Below are 26,152 nucleotides of genomic sequence, written 5' to 3'. Positions count from 1 at the left end.
GTTCTGTTCCACAGACTCACCCAGGGACCCAGGCGGACAGAAGCTCCACCCTGCAGCTGCACCATCCGGACTCCTCCATCGTCACGTCAGAGAGGCCCAAGAGAGACTCGAGTGTGGGCTTTTCGCCGCCTCCGCCTGGCAACGACACACATCACTCCTGCTCAATTTCATTGGCCAAAACAGGTCACGTGGCACCGCCGGACCCGTAGGGGAGCAAATGGCGTAGTGGGTGAGCTTGTTGTTTCTGCTCCAGGATATTTCCAAGAGGAGGGAGGTCCAGGCTTCCAGCTTGGGCACCAAGACCGACGTCCCTTAGAGAGAGGAGGAAGGAGCACAATCTGAGGCGCTCAGCTTTCCCGTCTGGTGGAGTGGAGTTTTATTTGTTTGAGAATGTGGGTCTCCCTCCCCCGCCCCCTTCTCATTCTTGTCTACCCTCAAAACATGGGAAGAAGATCAGTCTGCCCCCAGCAGCCAGCAGTCTGGCCCAGGCCCCCAGGATGGAGAGGAGCCAGGGCCCAGCGGGCCGGGAACTGCCCCAGGAGCTCCCGGGGTCCCGGGGGGCACGGGGTGGGAGGCTGATGCTGCCAGGAGGCGGTGTGCCCGGCCCCCCACTCCGCCAGAGTCCCCGCTCTGCGCAGAGCCTGGCCCCAAGCAACCCAGATGCCTTCAGAGAGGGGAACGTGGCCTGGACCCAGCGACGGGGGCAGCGGCATTTCTGGAGCCCGCAGCTCGGGAATGCGCCCGGAGAAATCTCATTCCTCGAGTGTTGGTGGATTCATGCACTTATTTGTTTAACCTCAAATCAAGCCACAGCCCCCACGTCTGGGCTGCTTGGAAAGGGTTGTTTTAAAACAGCTGACCAAGCGGAAAAGCCGGGCCTAGGTGCGGGGAGGCTGTGCAGGAAGCGGGGGCTGGGCAGCGCCTCATTTTCCACGGTGTGCCTGCCGTGGGTGGGGGCACGCTGGCTGACTGTCTCCGAGGTGGGCTCACCCTCGGCCTGCCATGTCCCCTGGGAGCGCAGGGTGGGAGGGAACCCCGGAAGAGGCCTTTCTCAGATCGAATCTCGACCCCAGCGTTGCACTCGGCAGAGCGGAGTTCCTGTGTGACTCTGTCCCGCCAGCCTCCACTTCCCCCCTTTTAGTAACAGAATGAGTCTCTCCCAGGAGAACCTGCTTCATTGGTTCCTGCTTCGACCTGTCCCTGATTTTTATCCACCCACCCATTTACCATCTGGGACTTCTTGGAAAAGGAGTGGGGGAAGGAAGGAAGGAAGGAAAGGAGGGAGGAAGGGAGGGATAGAGGAAGGAAGGAAGGAAGAAGGGAGGGAGGGAGGGAGAAGGGAAGGGAAGGAGGGAGGCAGGCAGGGTGGAAGGGAGGGAGGGAGGGAAGAAGTAAGGAAGGAAGGAAGGGAGGTAGGGAGGGAGGGAGGAAGAGAGAGAGGAAGGAAGGAAGGAAACAGAATCTTGCAAGTGGAACAATCCTCCCAAGCTGAGGTTGGCGTCATCTCCCCTGCACCCCGAAAACCAGCTGCAGTTACTATTACCCTTCATCCCACCACCCTGCCTGCAGCACGGGGCGGCCTCACGGAGCTCTGTAGAAGAAGCTGAGCCGATCCCCCTTCTGTCTGGGGTGTTGGGGCGGGGCGGGGGGGTCCAGACTGCAAAGAAGGGGGAAGCCTGTGTCAGCTCAGTGCTCAGGCCCCACCATTCAGGCCCCCCCGATGGCGGGGGCACACCTGGCGCAGCGCCCGGCCTCCTGCACTGGCCCCCGGCGCAGGTGGAGCTGAGACGTAGTCCCGACAAGAGCCGCGGCCGCTGCTCCTTTCCCGTGAGGCCGTCCCGCTCCCACGTGTCCGGCTCTGCGGCCTGAGCTGGTTGAACCTTCCGTCCGTCCGAGAGGGGAGGCCTCTGCTCACCGCCGTCCTGCAGGAGGAGCTGATGCCTCGGGAGGTGGGAGGTGAGGTCGCGTGTCCGGTCACGCCGCTAAGGAGAGCCGCTGCTGGGCCTCACACGCGGCCTGCCGGGCCCAGGCCCCGCTTCACGTCTGTTCAGAACGGGAAGCAGAGAGAACCTGTTGGTCGTTCTCACCCGGCAGCACCGGATTCGTGGTAAGTGCGACAGGCAGGGACCTCAACCCAGGCTGCCCCACAGCACCCGCCGATGAGCGCTGGCCCCAGACCGAGCGAGAGCAGGGCCAGGAGAGGCCACAGCCATCGGGGCTCCTGGCCAGATGGACGGGTATGGCTCCTGGTGCCCAGGCCGCCCTGGTCGCGCCCAGTCGTGGTCTCCCGCAGCTCCCGGGGGAGTCTCCCCCTCCCCCCCACGCCCCATGCGCCCTTGTCTGTGGAGACTGCTCCCGGGAAGGGGCCCTCTTTGGCTGAGGTTCTAGCTGGTTCCAGGAACGCTGGCTGGGCTGACTGGTGGTGAGGATGGAGGTGCTGGTGGACGGCAGGGGGAGGGTCCTAGGAACCCGGACTCACACGCCAGCCCAGCCGCGTGCTCCCACCCTCCCTCCCCCCGGGCTTGGAACAGGGCGCCCTTGCTGACCCAGGAGCCATGGGAGGTGGAGAGGAGACGGGGAGGGGGAGGGTCGGGGGATGGGTGTGGGGGAGAAGTGGTCCGGGAAGTGGGAGGGGGAGCGTGTGCCCAGGGCAGGAGAGGACAAGCACCAGAGAACGGGGAGCAGAGCCAAAGGGAATGGAGGGGAGTCCCGGGGGGGGCTGACTGCCCCAGTCTGGGGATGATGTCGGCCTGTCGGGGGCCGGGGGCCTCTGGGTGTGTCTGTGCCGGGCAGGAAGCGGGCAGCTCCGTGGTGTTGGCTCCCAGGTCTGCGGGGCAGAGTGATGCCACCTACCCGCCCGGCCTTCCTGCAAGGAGCCTGTACACCTACCGAGAGGGAAACTGAGGCTGCGTCCAGTCGCCTGGAAGTTGATGTGGGGAGCCAGGACTCACGCCGGGACCATTCCTCTCGGTCCTTAAGCAGGTGTCGCCCCGCCTCCATGGAGGGAGGGCGCGGAGGCCGGCCTGCCGCTGAGGCCCCCGGCCTGTCAGCAGCTTCTCCTCGGGCAGGAGTTGCTTTTCCTGCGGCCTCTGAGGGGCAGCAGGGGCCCCGCATTCCGAGCCCGGGGGCGGGGGGGGGGAGAGTGGACGCGTGGGCGCGTGCAGGTGTGAGTCAGCGAGCGGGGCGTGTGGGGGCAGGAGCGTGAGAGGGCGTGTCAGTGTGGGGTGCGGGTGAGTGTGGGGTGAGAGTGAGTGTGGGGTGCGGGTGAGTGTGGGGTGCGGGTGAGTGGGATGCGGGTGAGTGTGGGGTGCGGGTGAGTGTGGGGTGCGGGTGAGTGGGGTGCGGGTGAGTGGGGGGTGAGTGGGGTGTGGGTGAGTGTGGGGTGCGGGTGAGTGTGGGGTGCGGGTGAGTGGGGTGCGGGTGAGTGGGGTGCGGGTGAGTGGGGGGTGAGTGGGGTGTGGGTGAGTGTGGGGTGCGGGTGAGTGTGGGGTGCGGGTGAGTGGGGTGCGGGTGAGTGGGGTGCGGGTGAGTGGGGGGTGACTGGGGTGCGGGTGAGTGGGGGGTGAGTGTGGGGTGCGGGTGAGTGTGGGGTGCGGGTGAGTGTGGGGTGCGGGTGAGTGGGGTGCGGGTGAGTGTGGGGTGCGGGTGAGTGGAGGGTGATTGGGGTGCGGGTGAGTGGGGTGCGGGTGAGTGGGGGGTGAGTGTGGGGTGCGGGTGAGTGTGGGGTGTGGGCGAGTGTGGGGTGCGGGCGAGTGTGGGGTACGGGGGAGTGTGGGGTGCGGGTGAGTGTGGGGTGCGGGTGAGTGTGAGTGCACTGGTGCGAGTGTGTGCGTAGGGGTGCTGCTCCCAGGAGCCAGCTGCCTCTCGGTTCTGGGGCCCGGCCACCCAGGACCCCTTGTCCCCGCAGTCTGGCTGGGACAGGAAGTCACTGGCCCTTGGTGTATGGGGCAGCCTCCCCCACACCCCCCCAGTCGGGAAGGACGCTGGGGTCTCCGCAGAAAACAGCACCCGGGCACCTGGGAGGGAGCGGAGGGAGGCCGGGAGGGTGGGTGGGAGACAGGCCTGGGACTTGAGGGGGGATGAGTTAAGCATGTGCCGTCCCACCCATGGTCAGGGCTTTCTCCCTCTTGTCCAAGCTGCTCATTCACACAGACCTTAGCGCCCCAACGATACGGCGGGGCGGGGGGGGGGGAAGGGGGTGTCTTTCAGATCTCTTCTCCCTCCACAGCATCCTGGCCAGCGTGGCCGGGCTGGGCTCACAGACGACACCACTGCTGACCCTGAAAACCATGGGTGTTGGGGGTGGGGGTGGGGTGGGCATGTGGGCCCTTTGTTAGGATTGAAGGTGGGGCTGGGAGGGAGACTAACTTGGGTTCAAGTTCACTGTTTCCTCGGTGCGGCAGCCTTTCACCCCGTCAGCCCGCACCTGGAGGCTGGAGAATGTGGACGAAGACGGGAATCCCAAGAACAGAAAGACTTTCCTCTGAAGATGTTCCCGACGCTGTTATTTACCACCGTGGAGCGCGGGAAGCTCCCGTGTTCGCTCACGGGGAGAAGGCTAAAGGAGGGAGGGCTTTACCCGCTGCGTGGATGTGAGAGAGACGTTTAAAAAGAGGCAATCCTGTGCTGACTTAGTGGTCACCGAGACGTTTCGCAATAACGTAAGACGATGATAACCACGTTAAACAAACCACAGCCCTCTATCCAGCAGGTCTGCCTAAGAGAGAAAGCAACGGAAAACCCTGCAAAATGTGCGCTGGGTGATTTCAATTTCTCCTTCCCACTTTATATATATTATTGATTTTTTAGAGAGGAAGAGAGGGATAGAGAGCTAGAAACATCGATGAGAGAGAAACATCGATCAGCTGCCTCTTGCACACCCCCCTACTGGGGATGTGCCCGCAACTAGGGTACATGCCCTTGACCGGAATCAGGGACCCTTGAGTCCGCAGGCCGACGCTCTATCCACTGAGCCAAACCGGTTTCGGCGTTCCCACTTTTTTATGACACGCACGAATACTTAGATCGAGAGTAAGGATACTTTGAAAAGATCTTCTCTCCTCACCCTGGGGTTGGGGAGTCAACACCAACAGGAGAAGAAAAGCCCGTTACCGAGCGGCGCTCTCCTCCCAGGCCTCTCTCCGCAGACTTCCGTGTCTATAAATAGATGCGCGGTTGACGGGGAGAAAGAGCCCGAGGAATGTTGGAGGCGTTCTCTCTGGGCTCGAGGTCCGGTTCCCTGGAAGTTCCCTGCGGCTGCGGGAAGAGTGAGGCCTGTGGCCCGGGCTCCGGGGGGAGAGCTGCTCCGTGCTGGCCCTCAGACCCGGGGAACCTCCATCCTCGACCTGGGAGCTGCCCCTGGGACCAGCTTGCTGGCCGGCTGTCCTCGGGCCCACCCCCGCCTCCGGGCCCTCCTCCATGGGTTTCTAGGGATGAATTGGTGAATGAATCCCCACCTGCCCAAAGCCTGGAGCCTCCAACCAGTGGGAGACTTTCCCTCTCCCAGGGGGCGGGGCCGTTGTGGGCCGTGGGTGGGGGTGTCCATCTTGGTGCCACGGGTTGGTGGCCCCATCAGAAGCAGGTTCGGTGGGGCCAGACCTGCTGGGTCCTGCCCTGCCTCGCCCTGCTCACGTGGGGACCTTTGCCCCACGGCTCTGCCAAGGCCCCCACCCTGGCCCCCAGGGATGTGATAGCAAGATTCAGGTGGCTCCACAGGGCTGCTGACTCACGTACCCCCACAGACTAGGCCGGCTCACCCCTCCCAGGCCCGGGCCCATCCCACACACCCTCGATCTAGGAGAGAGCCCTCCTTCCTCCTCCTAGGAAATGCATGCGGGAGAGGGAGGGTGTGCGGGAGCGGGGGGGGGGGGGGGGGGGAGGCAGGGTGAGAAGGCCTGTTTCTGCACCGCCTCCCCACCCAGGGCCACCTCTCCCGCCCCCGCCCCAGCCCATCCTGTGGCCACATCTGCCCACACGAATAAGATCCTGTGATTCAGAGCATCTCCATTCTCCCCACATCCCCCGCCTCCTCCTTCTTGGGGCCCCCACCTCACCCCCACCCCCCAGGCTCTCAGCAGCTTTCTGAGAACCACAGCTGTTTCTTCGTGGTCAGAGGTGACCATGTCCAGAGTCCCGGGGTTCTGCCCTGAGCCGACTTCCCTCTGCAGCAGTCTGTTTCCACTTAGAAGGCAAAGCAGGTCAGGCTGGCCCAGCCCTGGGGTCGGGGTGAGGACAGGCTGGGAGGCTGGGCCGGGCTCAGGCAGGAGTGGGTGGCGGCGGAGAGGGGGGGGGGGGGGGGCGGTGGTGGTGGTGGTGATGAGGCGCCCAGGACCTGCCGTCCGCACTGCCCTCCAGTGCCCGGCACAGGGCCCGGCACACGAGAGGCGCTTGAGGGTATTTTTCTAGAACAGATGCTCTGCCCCAAGCCCCAAGGGGATGTGGCACCAGAGAGGGTCACGTTTTAATTTTTTGATGATGACAATTAGTTTGGTTCCATTCTCTAGCGGCCTAACTCCACCAAAAAGCATCCCCTACGCGCCCGCTGGATGTGGAACATGCGCTTTGGAGAGGGATGCTCTGTGGACCGGCCGTGTGTCCAGGCCTGGTGTGTTGGAATTTAGATGAACCGTCTTAGCAACGCTTCCTTTAACCCGCCAGACGTGTATTTTAGGTTGGGATTGTACGCTTAACATCATGGTTAAATGATAGTCAATGACAAATGGTATGAGGGGGGGCCTCAGACACCAAGGTGCCCCAGAATTGATGGCCGAACCCACAAGATGGCCACTGGCCCAGGAGAAGGCGGTGCCTGGAGGGGAGAGGAACCCCCCTCCGGGCTATAGTTGGACTCTTCTGGTTTCAGGGATAGAAGGGCCCACTCAAGGCTTCCTTAGAGACGGGGGTCTCCTGGGAGGAAGATTGTGGAGCTAAAGCTGGGAGGGGCCTCATCCAGGCCACGCCCTCAGGGGCACTGCTCTTCCTGTAGGCCCAGGGCCCCCTCCCTCTGCTAGGGGCAGTGTCCCTCTGTCCCCATCATTTCCAAGACCCCGCCCTCCTCTCCCTGGAGCGGGGCCATGACTCGGAGCCTGCCAATCAGGGTACCTACCCAATGGTCTGACTGCATCGATTGGCTTAGAAATAGCCATGACCCCAGCTCGCCAATCAGAACCCTCCCAGGTACTTTCCCCGTTTTTTTGGCCAGTTGTTGGACAACTGATCTCTTTTCTGGGGGCTACTGAGCCGGAAGGTGGGGAGGCTTTGAGATTCGATGACCCTCATCCTCTGTCCATAGAGAAGATTTTGTCTTAGAGATGTGAGAAAGATGGGGACCCGATGATGTCATTTGAACTCATGGATCTTTTTTTTTTTTAAATATATTTTTATTGATTTTAGAGAGGGAGTGAAGGAGGGGGGGGGAGAGAGAGAGAGAGAGAGAGAGAGAGAGAGAGAGAGAACATCAATGATGAGAGAGAATCATTGATCCGCTGCCTTCTGCACACCCCACACTGGGGATCGAGCCCACAACCCAGGCACGTGCCCCAACCAGGAATCGAACTGTGTCCTCCTGGTTCATAGGTCACGCTGACCGGGCTGAGCTCCTGATCTCGATGTACCTGAAGCTGAAGCTGGCCCATGTATGGTTTTCAGGTAAAAAACAAATAGGTCTCCCTCCCTCCCCCTTAAGCTGGTTTGAGTTGGGTTTCTGGCTCTGTTGCGTGAGAGACAAGCCTTCAGGGGTTATTGCTGCTGCTCTTCCTGCTGGAATGGCCTGGTGTCCTCAGGAGGAACCAGTTCAAGTTGATTTTTTAAAACTAGGCCCGATACGAAATGTCTTGACCTCAGATTCTTTCTGCATTCTCATGGCCCCCCAAGTCCCAACACCCCCCCACATTCACACACACAAGTTTCTCTTTGGCTGAGCTCCGTGTGGTAGACAGAATATTGGCCCTCCGAAGAGGTCCCAGTTTCCAGAACTCGCTACTATGTGACCTCACATGGCAAAAAGGATTCTGCAGATGTGATGAGAGTTAAAGACCGTGATCGGGGGAGTTCCTTGGATTATCCAGGTGGCCCCATGCAATGTCAAGGACCCTTGGAAGAGGGTAGCAAAAGGGTCCAGGTCCGAGATGGAGATGTGACGACGGGAACAGAGACGGAGTGAACCGAGACCGAGCATGTGGGCTCCAGGAGCTGCGAAAGGCGAGGCCACGGATCCCCCCCTACACCCTCCAAGAGCCACACAGCCCTCCTGACCCCTTGATTCCAGCCCAGGGTATTGGTCTGCTTGGCCCGCCATAACCAGATACCACAGACTGGGAGACCGGAACGGCAGACATTTCTTCCTCACAATTCTGGAGGCTGGGGAAGTTCAAGATCAAGGTGCCAGAAAATTCACTTTTGGATGAGGTCTCTTTTCCTAGCTTGTGGATGGCCACCTCCTCACTGTGTCTTCACATGACATTTTCTCTCTGTGCGTGCGTGTGTGTGTGCGTGTGTGTGTGTGTGTGGTCCTTCTGGTGTCTCCTCCTTCTATGAGGACACCTTCTATTGGATCAACGCCCCACACTTATGACCTGGTTTAACCTTCATTACCTCTTTAAATGCCCTTTCCCCAAATGTAGTCACAATGGAGGTTAGAGCTTTAATGTATGAATTTGTGGGGGACACAATTCAGTCCAAAACACCCAGTGAGACTGATTTTAGACTTCTGGCCTCCAGAAGTAGAAGAGAATAAAGGCATGTTGTTTGAAGCCACCAAGTTTGTGGTAAGTTGTTATAGCAGCAACAAGAAACTAATACACTCAGCCCAGTAACTCTCTCCCTCTCTCACCTTCATGTCTTCCCCCACCTGTGCCTTCTGCCTCGCACTCGTAGCTGTCCAGCTCCTGCTAATCCTTGGGCATTCAGCTCTGGTGTCCATGAAGTTTTCCTTGGCCCCATACAACTATCCGCTTATATATCTGTCCCCCTCCCTCCACCCAGGCTGAAAATTCTTGTCTCCCATTCCTGTCCAGCATACCTGGCTGGCATCACTGAGGCCGGAGTTCTGGCTTTACGGTTATTTAGGCAAAATCCTGGGACTCTAACTGAGATGCCCCATGGCCCCAAGCTCTGATGTCTGCAACCGAGACCCTGGCCGCCTCCCCTGGGAATCTGCATCCCCCAGACCTCTGCCTCTGACGGTGGCCCCTCCAAGTGCCCGGATGTCATGTCACAAACCAGGAGCTCTTGACCCTTCTACACCCTCTCCCCACATCCAAACCAGCACCGAGCTGTGTGAATTCTGCCTCCCAAGGACCTCCCGAGTCTCTCCACCTGCCCCCTCCTGGTCCTGCCCCCTTCCTGGTCTTGCTCGCATCCTGCCATCGCCTGCTGAGTGCTGAGTGCTGAGTGCCACACCTCCTGAGGCCTCCCAGCCCCGCCTGTTCTCGGGGCAGCTGTCCCCGAGTGCGGGCCTTCGCCAGGCTGCCCCGTCCTGGGTACCCTCCCCGGCTTTGCTGGGCTCATTCCTGGGCAGACACAGTGACGCTTCACTCCGGAATATTCTTTTTATTTTAAATATATTTGTGTTGATTTTTAGAGAGAGGAAAGGAGAGGGAAAAGAGAGGAACATCTCTTTACCCCCCTGCATGCCCCCTAATGGAGATTGAGCCTGCAACCCGGGCGTGTGCCCTGACCGGGAACTGACCTCCTGGTTCATGGGCCAGCGCTCCACTCTGAGCCACACCAGCCGGGCTCACTCCTGACTATTTAGACAAGTGTCTTCTAAGCTCAAGGACACTCTCTTGCGTGACCCAAGTCCCATGTTTATACCCAGGAGTGTAACTTTGGTGCAGAAGTGCTATACAACATGCGATGCGGGACTGGGCTCCAGTAGTCCCTACATGTTGCTGTCACTCAGGAGCCGACCAGGAGTTACACGTGGTGTCTGGTGGCATGTCCCCTTCACCTCCACAGTCCCTTCGGCAGCAGCTGGACTTGCCCATCACAGCCCTGAGCCTGCTCTGGAGAGGCAGGGCCGAGACGCCGGGCTTGGGTGTGTCCCCCAACTTCTCAGAGCACCCAATCATGGTTTTATTTTTAATTAAATTTTTTTATTGTTTAAAGTATTACATGTCTCCTTTTCCCCGATCCAATCCATAGTTTTTGAACTTGAGATGACACAACCCTGTGTGCTCACGGCTGCCCCTTCCTCTCCCAGTGAGACCTGCCGCCCGGTAAAGGGGATGCAGCTGAGGAAAGACTGGGAACTCTCTCCAAGGCTAAACCTAGACAGTGACGGTCACGGCAAGGGCCGTCCACCGGTCCTGTCCACACGAGACATGACACTGTCCTCTCAGAACAGGGAGGGAGGCAGAGGGCCCTCCAGGCGAGGGTGTGGGAGGACGGGCTGGCTACCCGCCCCCCCCCCGCCCCCCCCAGCCCAGGTAGAGCAGCTTTTTGGCTCTGAGCCTCAGCCTCCCTGTTGGCCGCCCCTCGCACCCATGCCTGTGAATTCCCGGGAGTCTGGGATTTGTGGGCGCGATGCAAAGCTGGGAGCAGCGAGGGGTTCCCGGGTCGACCTGCACCGGCCAGGATTCCCAGGCTGGCTCCCTAACAACGGCCCGGCTGGGTCTTCGGGGGAGAGGGAGAGGTCATTCGGAGTCACCCGTATTTATTGACACAGCCATGACTGTTCCTGGGACAGCTGTGAATCAGAGGAACTGCCGGGAATAGCACTCAGAGGCCAGACTCACCCTGTCCGACCAGCCGCTGGCGAGTGTCCCTCCGTCACCCCGCCCCCACCAGGCTCGGGCACTGCGGACACCGGGCAGACACAACGGGCCACCTGCTTCCGTAGCTTCCTGCCCCTGCTGCAGATGCACTGCGTGCCTTCGTTCGTTCAGCACACACATTGAGTGCTTGCTGTATGCCAGGCCGAGTTCTAAACACTGACTTTGGCTATTTGGTCTACTTTTTTTTTTTTTTTTTAATCCTCACCTGAGTATATTTTTTCCCCATTGAGTTCTAGAGAGAGTGGAAGGGAGGGAGGGGTGGGAAAGAGAGAAACATCGACGTGAAAAAGACACATCGACGTGAGAAAGACACATCGATCAGTTGCCTCCCACATGTGCCCCAACCGGGGGCTAGGGGAACCAGCAATCGAGGTACATGCCCTTGACTGAGAATTGAACCCGTGACCCTTTGGTCTGGGGGCTGACGCTCTAACCACTGAGCAAACCAGCCAGGCAGGTCTACATTTTTTTTTTTGAGCACCTACTGTATGCTAGGCTTTGTCTGGATACTAGGTTCCAGTTATTTGTCCATTTATTATTTTTTTTTAGCACCTACTGTGTGTGTGTGTGTGTGTGTGTGCCAGGCACAGTGGTGAATGCTCACCTGGGCAACCCGAGGCAGTGAGTGAAACCCAGAACGAGGCCCCGCCCTAACTCCCTTGGGCTCCTGGCATCGCTGCCCTGGGCTGAGGTTGGAGGAGCAGCCCCTCGCGGGGGCAAGAGTGAGACCTGGGGGTCCAGGTCTGGCTGCTCCCAGGCCATTCGGCAAGGCTGGCTGTGGCTCTCACCCGCTCCAGGTGTCCCCCGCCCCCCACCAGCGTGGCCCCGTTGCTGGGAGACACCCTGCCAAACAGTGCTGGTCGTTCTGCAAACCTGGCGTCGCCCGGCCCCGAGGGCCGCTGCAAGGAGCCCAATCCCCTAATTAGAACCGGCCGCTTGGCCCGCGCCCTCCCCGGCCTGCGCTGACTTCAGTGGCCGTAAAACTTGCAAAGTCTTTCCTGTGTGCTCTCCAGGGTGCAGCCTGCAGGAGCCTCGGCGGCGAGTCACTTCCCCTGGCTGCGGGCTGGCACCCTTGCTCAGGCCTCCCAGGGCCTGGCGCGCTGGGGGCGCTGGGAAGGGACGGCTGAACAAGACACTGCCCGCCCCGAAGCCTCTCTCCCGCATCCTCACCCCGTCCTGCGGCCCAGGCAGCCCAGCTCACTCCCCATCCTGCATGGCCCGGCCTGGGGCAGGTCCCAGGTGGCTCCCAGCCCGCTCCTCCGGGCTTCTGGGCATCTGTGCGGACAGACAGACAGACCGACCGGGCTGCCCGGGATCCCGCTAGAGTAGGGCCTGAGACCCGTCTATCTCCGCATCCCATCGCCCACCCCGGGGCTTGGCACGGCGCGGGCTTCAGGGCTACTTGTTGGTTGGCTGAATCAGAGGCTCAACCGTGGGTGTAAAGACCCCTCTTGTGCCCACGCTCCGGCAGGAAGGCGCTCACCCCTCTCCTTCGGGGCCAGAGTTGTCAAAGCCAAGCTCCTTCTCCCTGCAGATTCCAGATGGCGCGGCCTGGCCATCGATGTCTCCAGCTCCTGAGCCAACCCCTGGGTAAGCCCGGGCCGAGGTTTCCGCTTGGAGAAGCGCCCCATGGCTGGGCTGGCCAAGGACCCAACTCGGAACCTCTGACTAATCCCAGCTGCCCGGCCCCTAGTCCCCGTGCAGGGGAGCAGCTGGCACCAAGTCCCTCCCCCAGGTCCTCCTCGGCCCGCCTGGGTGAGAGGAGGCCGGGTGGCTGGACCCAGGCTGGCTCGGCAGCCTGAGCTCGCTTGGCTCCCCTTCTGCACCCCAAAGCCCGTGTCGGTTGGCAGAGAGCCGCGATCCCGGCCCCCAGCGTCTGCCGCAGCGGCTCCCAGCAGAGCCACGCCTGGCTGCGTGATTCTTGGGGAGATGGCTGCCCTTTTTCGGGCTCTGGGGGTGTTTGTCCACACTAGAGGCGGTGGGGTTCCCTGGTGGGAGGCCGGAGGTGTCAGCCAAGGCCAGGCTTCCGCAGGCTCCGCTCCCTCTTGGGGCCTCCCTCTTGGGCCTCCGGCTGCAGGATGCGCGAGGCTGCCAGCCTGGCAGCTGGCACGACATGGCTCAGCTTGCCCGAGGCACCGAACAGCGAGCAAGGGGGGTGCCCAAAGGCAGCCTGCAAATCGGTGGGGCAGTGGGTGGCCCCAGGATGCTGGCACTGGCAGGTCTGCATCAGCATCCTCCCTGGGGCAGGGCGGGGCGGGGACCCCTCCCCTCAGTATATGGGGCCCTGGCTGGTTCTCAGCCACCTTTCCCAGGGCATGCAACCCAGCTCTTGCTGATTATTTCGTCCCTAATTTGTGGGTGACCCTCTGGGACAAAGCGGGGCCTGGCGCTGGATGTTGGGGATGGAATGAAGGCGAGCAGCTAAGTGGGGGGAGGGGAGTGGGTGGGGAAGAGTGAGAGGGATATGAGTCCAGGCGTGGCTGCTATGGGGTCAGCTGGGAATGGGGAGGCCACCTCCCAACCCCCACCCCCTCCGGGTCCTTGTGGGTGGGGCCCACCAGCATGTCCAGAGAATGAGGTCTTCGGTGGGCCCTGTCCCTGGAACGGGGTGGGGGCTGGGGGTGGGGGAGAGCTGCCTGCAGCTGTACCCTCCTCCCAGCGTTCCCTCGCTGGCTCCAGGCCCCTCCCCCTGTCCCCACTGTGAGCCTAGCAAGGCTGTGGGGCCCCAGCCCTCCCCGGCCACCTGCCCAGTTCCCGTGTGACTCAGGAGGGTGGAGCAGCGCCTGGAAGCGCCTCAGCCTCCTCTCCCATAAGCTCCCGGCTGCCGGCCAGACTTCCCCACCTTTTCTGTGGGACAGGACGGCCTGCGCGCTCCTCAGTCCCGCAGAGCACACGGGACTTGAACCCTGCTTCCGCTCAGGAAAGACCTGGTGCGTTCCACTCAGGAAAGACCTGGCTTGTCCAAGGGTGTGGCCGGCTGGCCTTGGCCAGGGGCCCCGTGCCTACGGAGCAGCCGCCGCAGGGCCCGGCTTCACACCCCAAGCGAGGGCCACCACTCGGCCTCCCTGATGTCGCCGGACAGTCATTTTCTTTCTTTAAAAAAATTTTTTTTTTATTGATTTCAGAAAGGGAGAGAGAGATAGAAACATCAATGATGAGAGAAAATCATTGATCAGTTGCCTCCTACACACCCCTTATTGGGGATTGAGCATGTGCCCTTGACAGGAATCGAACCCGGGACCTTTCAGTCCACTGGGAAAAACCAGCTAGGGCTGGAGAGTCATTTTATTTATTTATTTATTTATTTATTTATTCATAAATCTTTTTTCACAGTTTATTTTATTTTATTTTTTAAATTTATTTCAGAGAGGAAGGGAGAGGGAGAGATAGACAGAAACATCAATGATGAGAGAGGATCACTGATTGGCTGCCTCCTGCACCGGGGATCAAGCCCGCAACCCAGGCACGTGCCCTTGGCTGGAATCAAACCTGGGACCCTTCAATCCGCAGGCTGACGCTCTATCCACTGAGCCAAACCGGCTAGGGCTGGAGCGTCATTTTAAATCTCTTCGGCTGCTGGGTCACCGAGGCCTGGACAGAGGACTGTGGGCTCTGGGATCCATCCTCGGGGACCAGCCTGCAGGGACCAGGAGCAGCCTCCACCCTCAGCCCCACAGGACCGGCTCCTCCTGGAGGCCAGAAAGGCCGGGGTCCTACCCAAGCTGGTCCCTAAGCTTGCAGGGGGCCTCAGGCGCCTGGGGGCCAGTTTGGCAGGATTCCGGGCTTTCATGGAGTGGCCCCGCGGTTGGTGGAAGGTAGATGACCCTGGGCCTCAGCACCCACCACTCTCTGGCCAGCACCGTCCTCTCCTGCCTCCTGGGACCTCTGAGACCATCCCGGGACACGTCCAGCAGGGCCCAGTCCCTGGCCAACAAGCAGCACCGCCAGGGCCCCTCCAGCCCCGGAGGCTGCCAAGATCCGCTGAACGTGTGATCCGTCCCGTAGGTGCCAACTCAGGGAAGGGTGACGGTCGGAATCCACCCTCCTCTCCTCTCGGAAATCATTTCCCTTAAAAAAACACACACAAACAAAACGCACAGCCCGTTATTGTGTCTGGAGTGCTTCCCCCAGAGCCCACCTGGGTGGACGGAGAGAGCGGGGTGGACGGAGAGAGCGGGGTGGACGGAGAGAGCGGGGTGGACGGAGAGAGCGGGCAGTGGCCGGTTCTCGGCCTCTTCAGTGGCTCTTTCTCCCTGGTCTCACCTTCCCGACGCTCGAAGCGCCAATGTGTTTGCCAATAAGGAAGCCGGTTTCGAAAAGGCTGTGGGATCTGTTGGCCACTCCAGGGAACGCTAATTGCTCACTTTTAGTTTTTCCTCCTCACCCCGTCTCTCCAGAATTTGGCAGCTCTTCATGAATGAGCCACGGCAATACATTTCTTTGCATAAACCCAGTAAGACCAGTTCCAAACTGTGTGGTCTCATTGACTAAGACTCTGATTGGAATGCCATGTCTCAGAGAGACCCGCCTGGACTCTGGATGTCACCAGAAAGCCTGAAGAATTAAGATGGACTCTCACCCGGCCGGCGTGGCTCAGTGGCTGAGCATCAACCTATGAACCAGGAGGCCACGGTTTGAGTCCCAGTCAGGGCACATGCCCAGGTTGCAGGCTCAGTCCCCATTGTGGGGATGTGCAGGAGGCAGCCAATCAAGGATTCGCTCTTCCTTCCTTTCTGAAAAAAAAAAAAAAAAAAAAAAAAATCGATACATTTTTAAAAAGATGGACTCAAAGCTGGTGAAGCCAATCAGAAGCCTCTGCAGAAACAGCCTAAGGCCTTGCTGGGTCCCAGGCTGGAGCAGGGCATCAGAGGATGGGAAGGTCAGAGCCGGCGCGTCTCCACGGCCACAGGGACTTCTGCTGAGACGCGGGGAAGAGAGGATCACTCTTTCCACTGAGGTGGCGGAGGAGGAACGTAAGCCTGGAGCAGCCGGTGGCCATCTGGCCAGCGCGGGGCGGGGACCTGCCTGGAGAGGGAGCCCAACCAGGAAGTCAAACCCAGAACCGAGAGGGGTCAGGCCCCGAGCAGCCCCAGGCTGAGCCTTCGGACTCAGGAACCACTAGACCCTGTTTAGCTTAACGTGGAGTCCTCTAACAATGCCCCGAACGCCGTCTGCACGGAGGCGAGCGGCCTCGGCGGGGGAGGAAGGCTGCGGTTACAGCCAGCAGTGGCAATGCCCGCCCCCCCTGCCTGCTGGGGGCATCATGAGGCATTGCACTCATCCTCCCACAGTTTTATTTGGGACCTTCCACGAACCCCGAGCGAGCCCCCTGCGTGGACGTCTTCCCCCCTCCGCTGTGTGGCCTGGGAGGGGATGGAGAACACCCCTCCCCAGGTGGCCCCTACCTCAGTTCTGGACCCCCTCCTGCAAATGGGGACCCTCTTTTCTGATGTTTTATTCCACCATGGTCTGGGCAGAGGCCCGGGGGCACGGCGGGAAAGCACCTGGATGCCCAGGTGATAACGGGCAAAGAGTAAGCGGGCACTTTGCCGGCGTTGTCATTAGCACCGTCAGCACAGGAGCTGGGCGCAGGCGGGGCTCCGTCAGGGTCTCCAAGGCCTTGGTTGTACATTCCTGGGCACAGAGGAGCCACAGCCCTCCCTTTGGGGCCCGGGTGGGATGTCACCGTAATAATACCCGTTATCTCGCGTCTCTACTTGCCCCTCGGGTCCTGGCTCCGCCTCGGGGCTGCTCCGCGTGGACCACAGGGAACCCCTTCTGGTTGGGAGCCCCACCGAGGGCTGGAGGGAGGGAGGAGACCGAGGACGAGGTATTCATTCTCCCCGCTCTCTTCCTTCAGGCCTTGATCAGTTTCCTGGAGCTGTAGACCCCGCGGCTTAAAACAACAGAAATGTATTCTCTCACAGGTCAGGGGTCGTAAGTCTGAATGGCACGGACTCTCTGAGGCCCTTGGGGAGGGGCCGCCAGCCCGGGGGGGGGGCGGGGGGGGGGCGGCGCCCCGTGTTTCTTGGCTGTGGGAGCATCGCGCCGAGCTCTGCCTCGGTCTTCGCACGGCCTCCTCCTCTGTCTGTCTCTCCGGCACCCTCTCCAGGGATAGATCAGGCCCCACCCTAAATCCGGGAGGATCCCTTCTCGAGATCCTTAACTAATTACATGAGGTGGCCGTCTCCCGGGGGGTGTGAATTTTGGGGGACACTGTTCAACACACTCCAAAGCCCGTGTGGACTGGCTGTGTCCCCTGAGTGAAGGTCACTGCTCCCCTCCAGGTGCCCCGCTCTGCCCGATTACCCTTCATGCTGGGCTTGGGTTACTGATCCCCACCCACCATTGTCCTGTCATGTTTGGGGTGCCAGCCGCAGGCTCCCACACGCTCCTCTTCTCTCTGAGGGTCCCCGGCACCTCGCTGTGATAGACCCCGTTTCCTGGAGGGATGCAGGCGGATACGATGACCAGCCGGGCCCTTCCGCCCCCTCCTTCCGGCTGCACAGCTAGCATCACTCCCACTTGGAGGCGCACAGGCTCAGTGAGGCCGCGTTAACCGCCCAAATCCCTGCGGCGGGCACGTGGCACTAGACCCCCGCTCCGGACCGCCGGGCTTCCCTGCCAGGGGCCATGCCCTCGGGGTCCCCGGGAAAGCCTGCGTGCCCCGGAGAGCAGTTCTGCGGGGTGTGGGGAGCGAGGCCTGACCGCGTGGGCTGTGCCGGCTCCGTTCTCCAGCAGCTGCTAAGGTGGCTCTCGTCCTGGGCTTCAGGCTCCCTGCAGTGGCTGCTGAGTCCGAGGGAAGACACCGGAGTGGGTCCCATGCCAGGCAGGGCGCCCCCCCCCGCCCCCGAGGGAGGCAGAAGCAGCGGAGACTTCTGGAAAGGGCGGTGCGGTGGCTGCAGCGCTGTGGGAACCGTGGGCAGGCTTCATCAGGCTCCCGCAGCCACGGGAGGGCTGGGCACACAGACCGGCCCCGGGCCTCCCCCTCCGCCGCACAGGGGCCCACAGAGGTCCGGGGGGGCGCGGGCAGTCTGTCCGGGCGGGGGGCGCGCGCGTGGGCGCTGTGTGAACTCCCCTTCCGTCTGCCTGATGCTCCCCACAAAGTGAACGAGCCCGGAGCCCGGCTGCCTCCTCCTAGCGCTTTGGATCAGCTCACCCCACCCCAGGCTCACCCTTTTTAAAAAATATATGTTTTTATTGGTTTTAGAGAGGGAGGGAGACGGGAGAGAGAGAGAAACATCACTGATGAGAGAGAGTCATTGATCGGCATCCCCTGCACACCCCACACCAGGCAGCCTGCAACCCGGGCACGTGCCCTGACCGGGCATCGAACTGTGACCTCCTGGTTCATAGGTTGATGCTCAACCACGGAGCCCCGCCGGCCGGCCCCCCGACCCTGTGGACCGCAGGGCCCTTTGCTGTGGGAAGGATCCCGCGCCCTTTGCACGAGGACCCAATGGGACTCGGGATGTGAGAGGTTGCCCAACCCGCAGCGGACACGGGACACGCGTCCTGTCCAATCTCATCCTCGCCTCCGCGTCTCGTCCCCAGGCCTGGCAGTCGGGCCACACTCTGCAGCGGGTCCTGTGTCGCCCCGTCCCCTCTGGCCACCTGGTGTCCAGCCAGGCGGGAGGCCCGTGAAGGCTGGGCCGCGGGTCCTGTGCTCCTCGCCTCCCTCGGCATCCTCAGCGAATGCAGAGACCCGGGAGCGAGGCAGGGAAGGCTCTGTTTTCTCTGGCTCGCGCGTTGAATAAACATGTTTTGTGCCAACTCGGTGCCAGGCGGCCTGGGACACGGGGAGGCGGAGGGGCCAGGCCGGCTTGGCATCAGAGCGTCTCTCTGTGGCCCCGGGCCCTGCCTCCTCCCAGCTGGGAGGGGCGCTTTGGGAAAACCTGTCCCGTCTGTGTCTCAGTTTCCTCCTCCGTGAAACCAAGGTGGACAGCGGCCTCACGGTCGTGCTGAGAGCGGACGGAGGCAGACCCTCCCAGGGCCCTGCCCGGGCCTGGCCGCCACGTCGTGGCTGGTGGGTAGGTGGTTTATCCGACAGCCCCGCGTGGTCTGATTTCACGGGTCACTCGCCCCAGCGGTGACCAAACCGCTCCTTCCTGACCCTGGACTCACAGGTCTTCAATCACCTCTGCTTCTGTTTAGCAACTCCTGTGAGCTGGGGGGAGGGGGAGGGCGTGCGGGGGACAGGACATGAGGTGTGGCCTCATCTGCCCTGGCCTTGCTGTCCTCTCTCTGGAGCCAGTGGGTGCTGTGGCCTCCTCTTCCCCTCGGCTCCTGTCCTGGGCGAGGTGCCCCCTGCCCGGCCCTCCCTGGTGCAGAGGACAGCCTGCCGCCTCCTGCTTGTCCCTGGCCGGCCCACCTGCCTCTCTGACTTCCCTCCAGCTTACGCCACCGGCATCGACAAGTCGGAGGTGCGAGGCTCATGGACAGGGGGACGGGGACAGCGACGTCTTGTCCCTCCCTGGAACTTCCCGGACACCTTTCCGCACAGCCAGGGAAGGAAGATGCCTGGGGTGGCCTCCTAGTGAGGGGAGGGACACTGGCCCCCGAGTAATTTGGGGCGACAGGAAGCATCTTCCCTTACAGCGTTCTCTTACAATCGAATGCGTGGGACAGAGCCTCTCCTTTTGACGCTGGGGGTGTGAGGGGAGAGGGGAGAGGAGAGGGGAGAAGAGGAAAAGTCCCAGGAGTGTGCAGTCCCCTTCCTGAAGGGACCCCGGTCTGAGTGGTCCTGGCAGAGGCCACCCCAGCGTGGGGGCTGAGCGGGACAGCCCTCCCAGCGCAGGCTGCGGGCCTGGTTTGGGGACTTCCTCGCTAACGTCTGCCCTCAAGACGCCAAAGGTCAGCAGAGACCCACAGAAAAGGCACCGGCACCCCCCTGGCTGTCGCTCTGGGGAGCTGGGGGAGGGCCCAGGCGCCCCCCTCCCCTCCTGCCTGTGGACCCCGTATTTTCTCTGTCTCGGCTCCCAGGGGCCCTGCCCTGTGGGCTGGAGAAGCCAGGGAGTCCCCCTGGGAGGCCCTCCTGTCCTGGGTGGGCTGCACACCCGATTCGGAGCCCGGTCCCAGGGCCCCGGTAATGAAAACAGAAGCCCCCTCATCCACAGCACCAGTACCGTGTGCCCGGCACTTACACGCATGTCCCGAGTGGATCCAGCCCACAGTGCCCCCTCCCACACCCCCAGGCCAGGGGCCATCTCCAAGCATCGCCTCTTGGTTCTGTGCAAATCTCCTTCTTCTGCTGCCCACAGACCCCGGGCTCCCCCAGCCCACACCAGAGGCCACCGCCCAGGAGGAGCCAGCTTTCTGCCCAGGGGCTCAGTCTCGGGCCTGGGGGAGGGCAGAGGTGGCCGAGGTCACGTGCTGCTCAGGCAGCCTCAGGTGAAGGGCTGCTGTCCGCGTTGACATAAACTGGCCTATGTGGGAGCGTGAGGGCAAATGTGAGAACTCCGGCCTGTGCTGGTGTCACTGGCCGAGCCCCCTTCCCTGGCCTGAATGCACTCAGGAGGCCCCTGCACACTCCTGGCACACGCACGCACACGCACACACATGCATGTGCAGCTGTGCTCGGGGATACCCTGAGGGCCCTCTGCAGGCCTGCTGCTCTCGGACCCAGCCCCGATCCCCACCATCGCCGGCAGGGCTTAAGGAAAAGTGGAGGCCAAATGAGTGAAGGAATGAAGGCGCGGCACGAGACAGGCAGGGCAAATGGATGATGGAGGAGCGGCGAGCGGCTGGAAAGTCTGCCTTGACCTCGTGGGCTGAGCAGGGCTCAGACCGGCCGCCGGGGTCTGTGCTGGGGGAGGGCGCCCTTCCTTCTCACTTGAACCCAAGTGGTTCCCCAGCCTCCCTGCCTGGGACCAGTGGGTGGGGCGCTGACTTGGGAGTTCAAAGTTGAAGCCCACACTGACCAGCTGGGTGTCCACTGCCCCAGGCCAGATGGAGGGGGTGGATGCTTTGCTGGGGTCCCAGGAGCCCCCCCCCCAAGAGAGGTCGGACCTCCTTCCTCCCACAGGCAGTGTGGGCTCATCGGCCCCCCAGGTGTGGGGCAGGGGTCTGTGGGGCTGGGGTCTGCAGGGCAGGGGCAGGGGCAGGGGCAGAGGCGGGCGGGAGACGGGCAGCCAGTCCCAGCCGCCCGCGGGGAGTCTGCTCCCCCCTCCCCAGGCTCACGAGAGCCGAGCACAAAGCTATTTTTATTTACGATCGTGTCCGTGGGCTGGCCTCTGTCTAGACAGCTGGTGTTATCACTCGAGGCCATCCCGGAATGCGCAGCCCCATTTATTGAGAACAGAAGACGGCAGATTAAACAGCTCATAAAAACGAGCTGGGAACAACCCTGGGCGGGAAGAGCAAGGTAACCCGCTCGGTCAGTGCTCTTGGCCGTGGGGATGTTTTCAGAGAAAACAAGGAGGGACGGGGCCCGGGGAAGCCAGCACGTCCTGCTGGGGTTCCTCCGCGAGAGGCGCGTCGGGAGCTACAGCCTCTCCCTCACCAGCAGGGTGACCGACGGGACGAGGGCTACGGTGCCCGCCTGGGGCAGGCCTGAGGCCGCGGAGGCTGCAGAAACCGGCAGAGGCTGTGGCCGGGCACCTGCTCTCTGGGCTTCAAGGCAGAGCCAGGCTCTGGGTGATGGACCAAGGACACCTGCTCTAGGCTCACATTCACCACCTCATTCATTCATTCATTCGTTCGTTCTTTCATTCCCTCGATCAACCCACAAACACAGATGGAGCGTTTATTTACATGACTCAGGTCTCGCCTTCCAGATACCCTCCGAGGGACATGGCGGGAGACAGACATGAAAACAGACTCAGGTCCTGGGTGACAGGCAGGAGACTCGCAATGATCTGATCGTATCAGCCCCTTAGTTAAAGGGCCGGCGCCGTGAGGAGACCTGGGCGCCCCAGCCCCCCTTCCTAGCCGCCAGCCTCATGTCTCACCAGGCCCAGGCCCAGCCCGGCCTGCCTGTCGCAGCCTCGATTTACCTAGGGGTGCTGGGGCCCTGTCCCCCGCCCCCACACATGGCAGCAGCTTCACTGGGCTGACCCACTGACACCCCCAGAGTGTCGGGGTGGGGGGCGCGCTCACCATGCACAGAAGAGGTCTGGGAGCACCGAACCCCCTTCCCAGGACACTGCACTGTGCTAAGTGGGCCCCAAGCAGCCACTGTGGCTGCTCCCCAAAATGAGACGCCCAAGGGTGGGGCTCAAGGGGCCACACATACAGGAGCAGCCGGGGTGGGGGGGATCCAGAGCCAGGGCCTGGGCCAGGAGCTGCCGCAGGCGGGAGCAGAACAGAGGACCCTGAGGGTCTGAGTTTAGGGCTCCTTCCAGGGGTGCCCGTGGGGCGCAGAGGCTGTGAGCCCAGCATGACTGAGGTTACTAGAAGTCGTACTGCTGCGGGCACCCACCACGGAAGGGCGCTCACCGTGGGCCAGACACTGCTCCCAGCACCTCACCCAAGGCCACTCACCGCGGCAGGCTCAACCGACCCCGATTCATAGGGACCTACACCGAGGGGCTCAGTTCCCTCCCCCCGGTGAAAAACTCCTATTCACCCTTCAAAGCCCGCCGGGCATCCCTGCCCTGGTCACCTGGCAGAGGACCTTCACCCTCCCTTGCATCACTCAGAGTCCCACCGCTCACGTCTGCTGGTCTGTGCCCACCCCCTGAGCCCTTTGCTCAAAGGCTTGGTTTTCGGAGTCTGAATCCCTGGTGCACCCCGGCGTCTGGCGGAGACAAGGGGTCCAGACGTGTTTGCCAAATGGGACAACGGAGGCTGTGGCCCCTGTTCTTGCTCCCACAGGAAAAGCCTGCTGGTCTCCCTCCGAGGGGGCCAGGAGGACTTCAAGGGCCTGGGTCCTCCGAGGGGCGTCTGGGCTGGTTGCTGCCTCGGCTCATCCTTCCAGGAAGCTGGGGGCGGGGGAGACGCAGAGGGGTGCCCGCTCTCAGGGATGGCTGCGGGTGCAGGAGGAGAGGCCACAGGGCCCGAGGGAGGGGTGCTCCCTGGGAGGGGCAGGCCCATGTGAGGTGCGTATCTCCCCTCTTCCCCATAAATAGATGCTATAATAATAAAACCTTGGGCATGTGTGGGCTCTGCAGCTCCTCAGGGCATCGCCCCTACCCAGACTCACTTGGTCTTTGTAGCACCACGAGCTTGGCTGGAAGGTGTCATTATCCCGTTTTACAGGAGAGGAAACTGAGGCTCCCAGGGGCAGCGTCCTGAGTCATGGGATCGGCGACGGGCCTTCTGAGTCCGAACCCCAGCACCCCTGCCCCCTGTCCCTGCCCCCTGCCCTCTACCCCCTGCCCCCTGCTCCCTGCCCCTGCCCCCTGCCCCCTACCCCTTGCCCCCTGCCCCCTGCCCCTTGTCCCTGCCCCCTGTTCCTGCCCTCTGCCCTCTACCCCCTGCCCCCTGTCCCTGCCCCCTGTCCCTGCCCCCTGTTCCTGCCCTCTGCCCTCTACCCCCTGCCCCCTGTCCCTGTCCCTGCCCCCCGCCCCCTGTCCCTGCCCCCTGCCCCCTGCTGGGTCTCTCTGTGCTCCGGCGGGTTGCCCGGTTGCTGGGTTGCTGTGGGCTTCTCCCTGCCTGGGCCAGCCTGGAACTCCCCACACTCCGCCACCATTTCTGGGAACCCGGGCTCCTGGGAGAGGGTGCCCTGGGGTGCTCTTTCCCCAGAAGTCGGGTTCCTTAGGGCTGTCGGAGAGGCATGCAGGGGGTCTCCCCTGGCAGCCCGGGGAGGCAGGGTCTCCAGGGCCCCGAGCTGCTCCCCCAGCCCCGCAGCCTCGGGACCCTGCTCCTCCCAGCGGGCCCTCGAGGCGTCCCGTTCGAGGAGAGCCGAACGCTAACACGTTGGCGGGGCTGTTTGCCTGTCCAGCGGACAAAACACTTGTGGCGCTCGCAGGAGGGGACTGAACACTGTGTCCACTTGGGCGGCGTCCGGGATTCCTGGGCCGACAAGTGCGCTTTCACATGCAACGAGATTAACCCCCTCCCCCTGCCCGCGTCCCCCCCCTTCCCCCTGTCACCCACAGCATCTGAGGAGCCCTTCCAAGTGGCCTCAGGAGTGAACACTGAGTCATGTGCCTCCCGTCACAGGCCTCCTCGGTGGGGGGAGGGGCTGAGAAACACCCCCAAACCTGAGTCCTGTGCACCCCCCCAGTCTCACACGGGGGACATCTTGGCTCGCTCATCAGGTTGGCCTCTGGCCCGACACGGTGGCCTCCATGCAGAGGTCGGACCCGCTGGTGCCTCCCTGGGAACTCCCTGGCTCACCGGGATTTCCAGAGGTTTGGGGACCTTCCAGAACCCCCTGGAGGAACCGGTCCCAGCCCTGGTCCCCCGTGGCCTTCCACGCGGCATGTAGAGGCTGGAAAGCAGGGCCTGCACCAGCAGGTGCCTCGTGGCAAAGCCGTCTGGGGGTCTCTGTCCATCCCAGAACGTCCAGCAGCCAGAACATTCCATAAGCTCAGGGTGCCTGCAAGACGCCCCGAAGTCAGGGCCAGGCTGCCACCCCCGGGAAGGTGAGGTGCTTCGGAAACCGGGCTCCCACCCTGGCTGCCCTCAGGCCGAACAGGCTCGGCGGTGGGGGAGGGAGCGGCTGGGACGCTGAGCAAAGGCCCATGGGCCAGTGCCAGGGCCCTGAACCCGCCGGGGCGAGCCGGACTCCAGCGGGAGGCAGGCGGCTAACCAGTAAGCAAGTTGTAAAGACCCGGCTCAGACACAACATCTGGCAGCTGCTTCAAATACTTCTCTGTCTGAAGCCGGAGCTGCTCGCGGCCGTCCAGTAAATCAAACCATGTGCAGCGTGCACCGCGGAGCCCGCCGCCCCCAGGCACCCTGCGTGGCCGCCCCCGCCGCGCCCCCGGGCGCTCTTGCTCTTTAAATAGCCCGGGGCTCACATTCCATTTCCTTGTACGATCAATTCCCAGTGGGCCCGGCTGGGCAGCTGCGGGGCGGCCAGCCGCCTCCCTCGGTCCCACAGAAAGATGGAGGGAGACGGGCACTGAGCCTCCGCGGGGAGCTTGGCACCGGGGGCATCACGTCCCTGGCTCGGCCTCTGTTTCCGACGACTTCTGGGCAATGCCCGCGCCTTCCCAGACCACCCAACCCACTCACTGTAGCTGGTCGGAGGGACACCCAGAAAGAGAGAGAGAGGGAGGCCAAGTCTCTGTCCACGGACAGGTGTCAAGTTCTCCCCACATCTGGCCTGAGCCTGAGCCTGAGGATTCCACGCGCAACCTGGGCACCCACCCCCTAGAAGAAAGCCCCTCAATTCTACAGCAGATCTGCTTTCAGGGGACTGCTGCCAGGGGCAGGGGCAGGGGCAGGGGCAGGAGGGAGGCGATAATGATGGGGAGGCTTGCCTTTTCGGCAGCATCCGGACAGGCCTGGCCCTGGGCTGTGTCCCACCCTCACTGTCCATCAACCCTCACGGTCATCCCACCAGTGGCTACTGTCTCAGTCCCGGTTCTAAAGGCGTGTGGAGGGTTGAGTGGTGGCCCGCAGACAGGAATGTCCATGTGCTGACCCTGGGCCCTGTGAATGTGACCTCATTTGTGTGTTTTTTCAAAGCCAGCTTAAAAAAATATTTTTTAAAAAATTGATTTCAGAGAGGAAGGGAGAGGGAGAGGGAGATAGAATCATCAACGATGAGAGAGAATCATGGATCAGCTGCCTCCTGCATGCTCTGCACTGGGGATCGAGCCCGCAACCTGGGCATGTGCCCTGACCGGAAATTGAACTGTGACCTCCTGGTTCATAGGTCGACGCTCAACCACGGAGCCACGGCGGCCGGGCTGGATGTGAGCTTATTTGAGAGAGGGTCTTAGCAGAGGCCACTGAGTTAAGGGTCTTCAGATGACTTCATCCTGGATGACCCAGGGGCCCCCAATCCATGACAATGGTCCTGCTGAGGCCGACAGGGAGACCAGGCAGGAAGGAGTCTCCCTGAGAGCCCCCGGAGGGAGCCCGGCTCTGAGTTCGGACTTCTGGCTCCAGAGCTGCAAGGATTCACATGTGTGTTGTATGAAGCCACCCAGCAGGTGGTCATTCACTGTGGCAGCCACAGGAAACGAACACAAAGTGGAAATGGGGGGTCAGAGAGCCTGGGCAAGGCCACAGGGCTCTTGGGTTTCCATCCCCAGGGCAGCGAGGGCCGGCCCTTCTCCCCCCCACGCGGCCCCAGCGCGGGGACCAGCTGCGAGGCGCAGGGCTTTGCTTTTCGGCTGAAGTTCATTCTCCCCGGGGTCATCGGCAGCCCTGCCGGCCGCCCTGCTTGACGGAGATCCCCGGGAAGGACCTTCGCCAACGCGCTTTCGTTGAAAAATCTCCAAAAGGTGGGGCCCCGAGACGCTGAGCTCCCGGTTCAG

The sequence above is a fragment of the Eptesicus fuscus genome, chromosome 9 (genome assembly GCF_027574615.1).
Source record: "Eptesicus fuscus isolate TK198812 chromosome 9, DD_ASM_mEF_20220401, whole genome shotgun sequence".
NCBI lineage: Eukaryota > Metazoa > Chordata > Mammalia > Chiroptera > Vespertilionidae > Eptesicus > Eptesicus fuscus.
Note: the sequence above shows the minus strand (reverse complement) of the source record.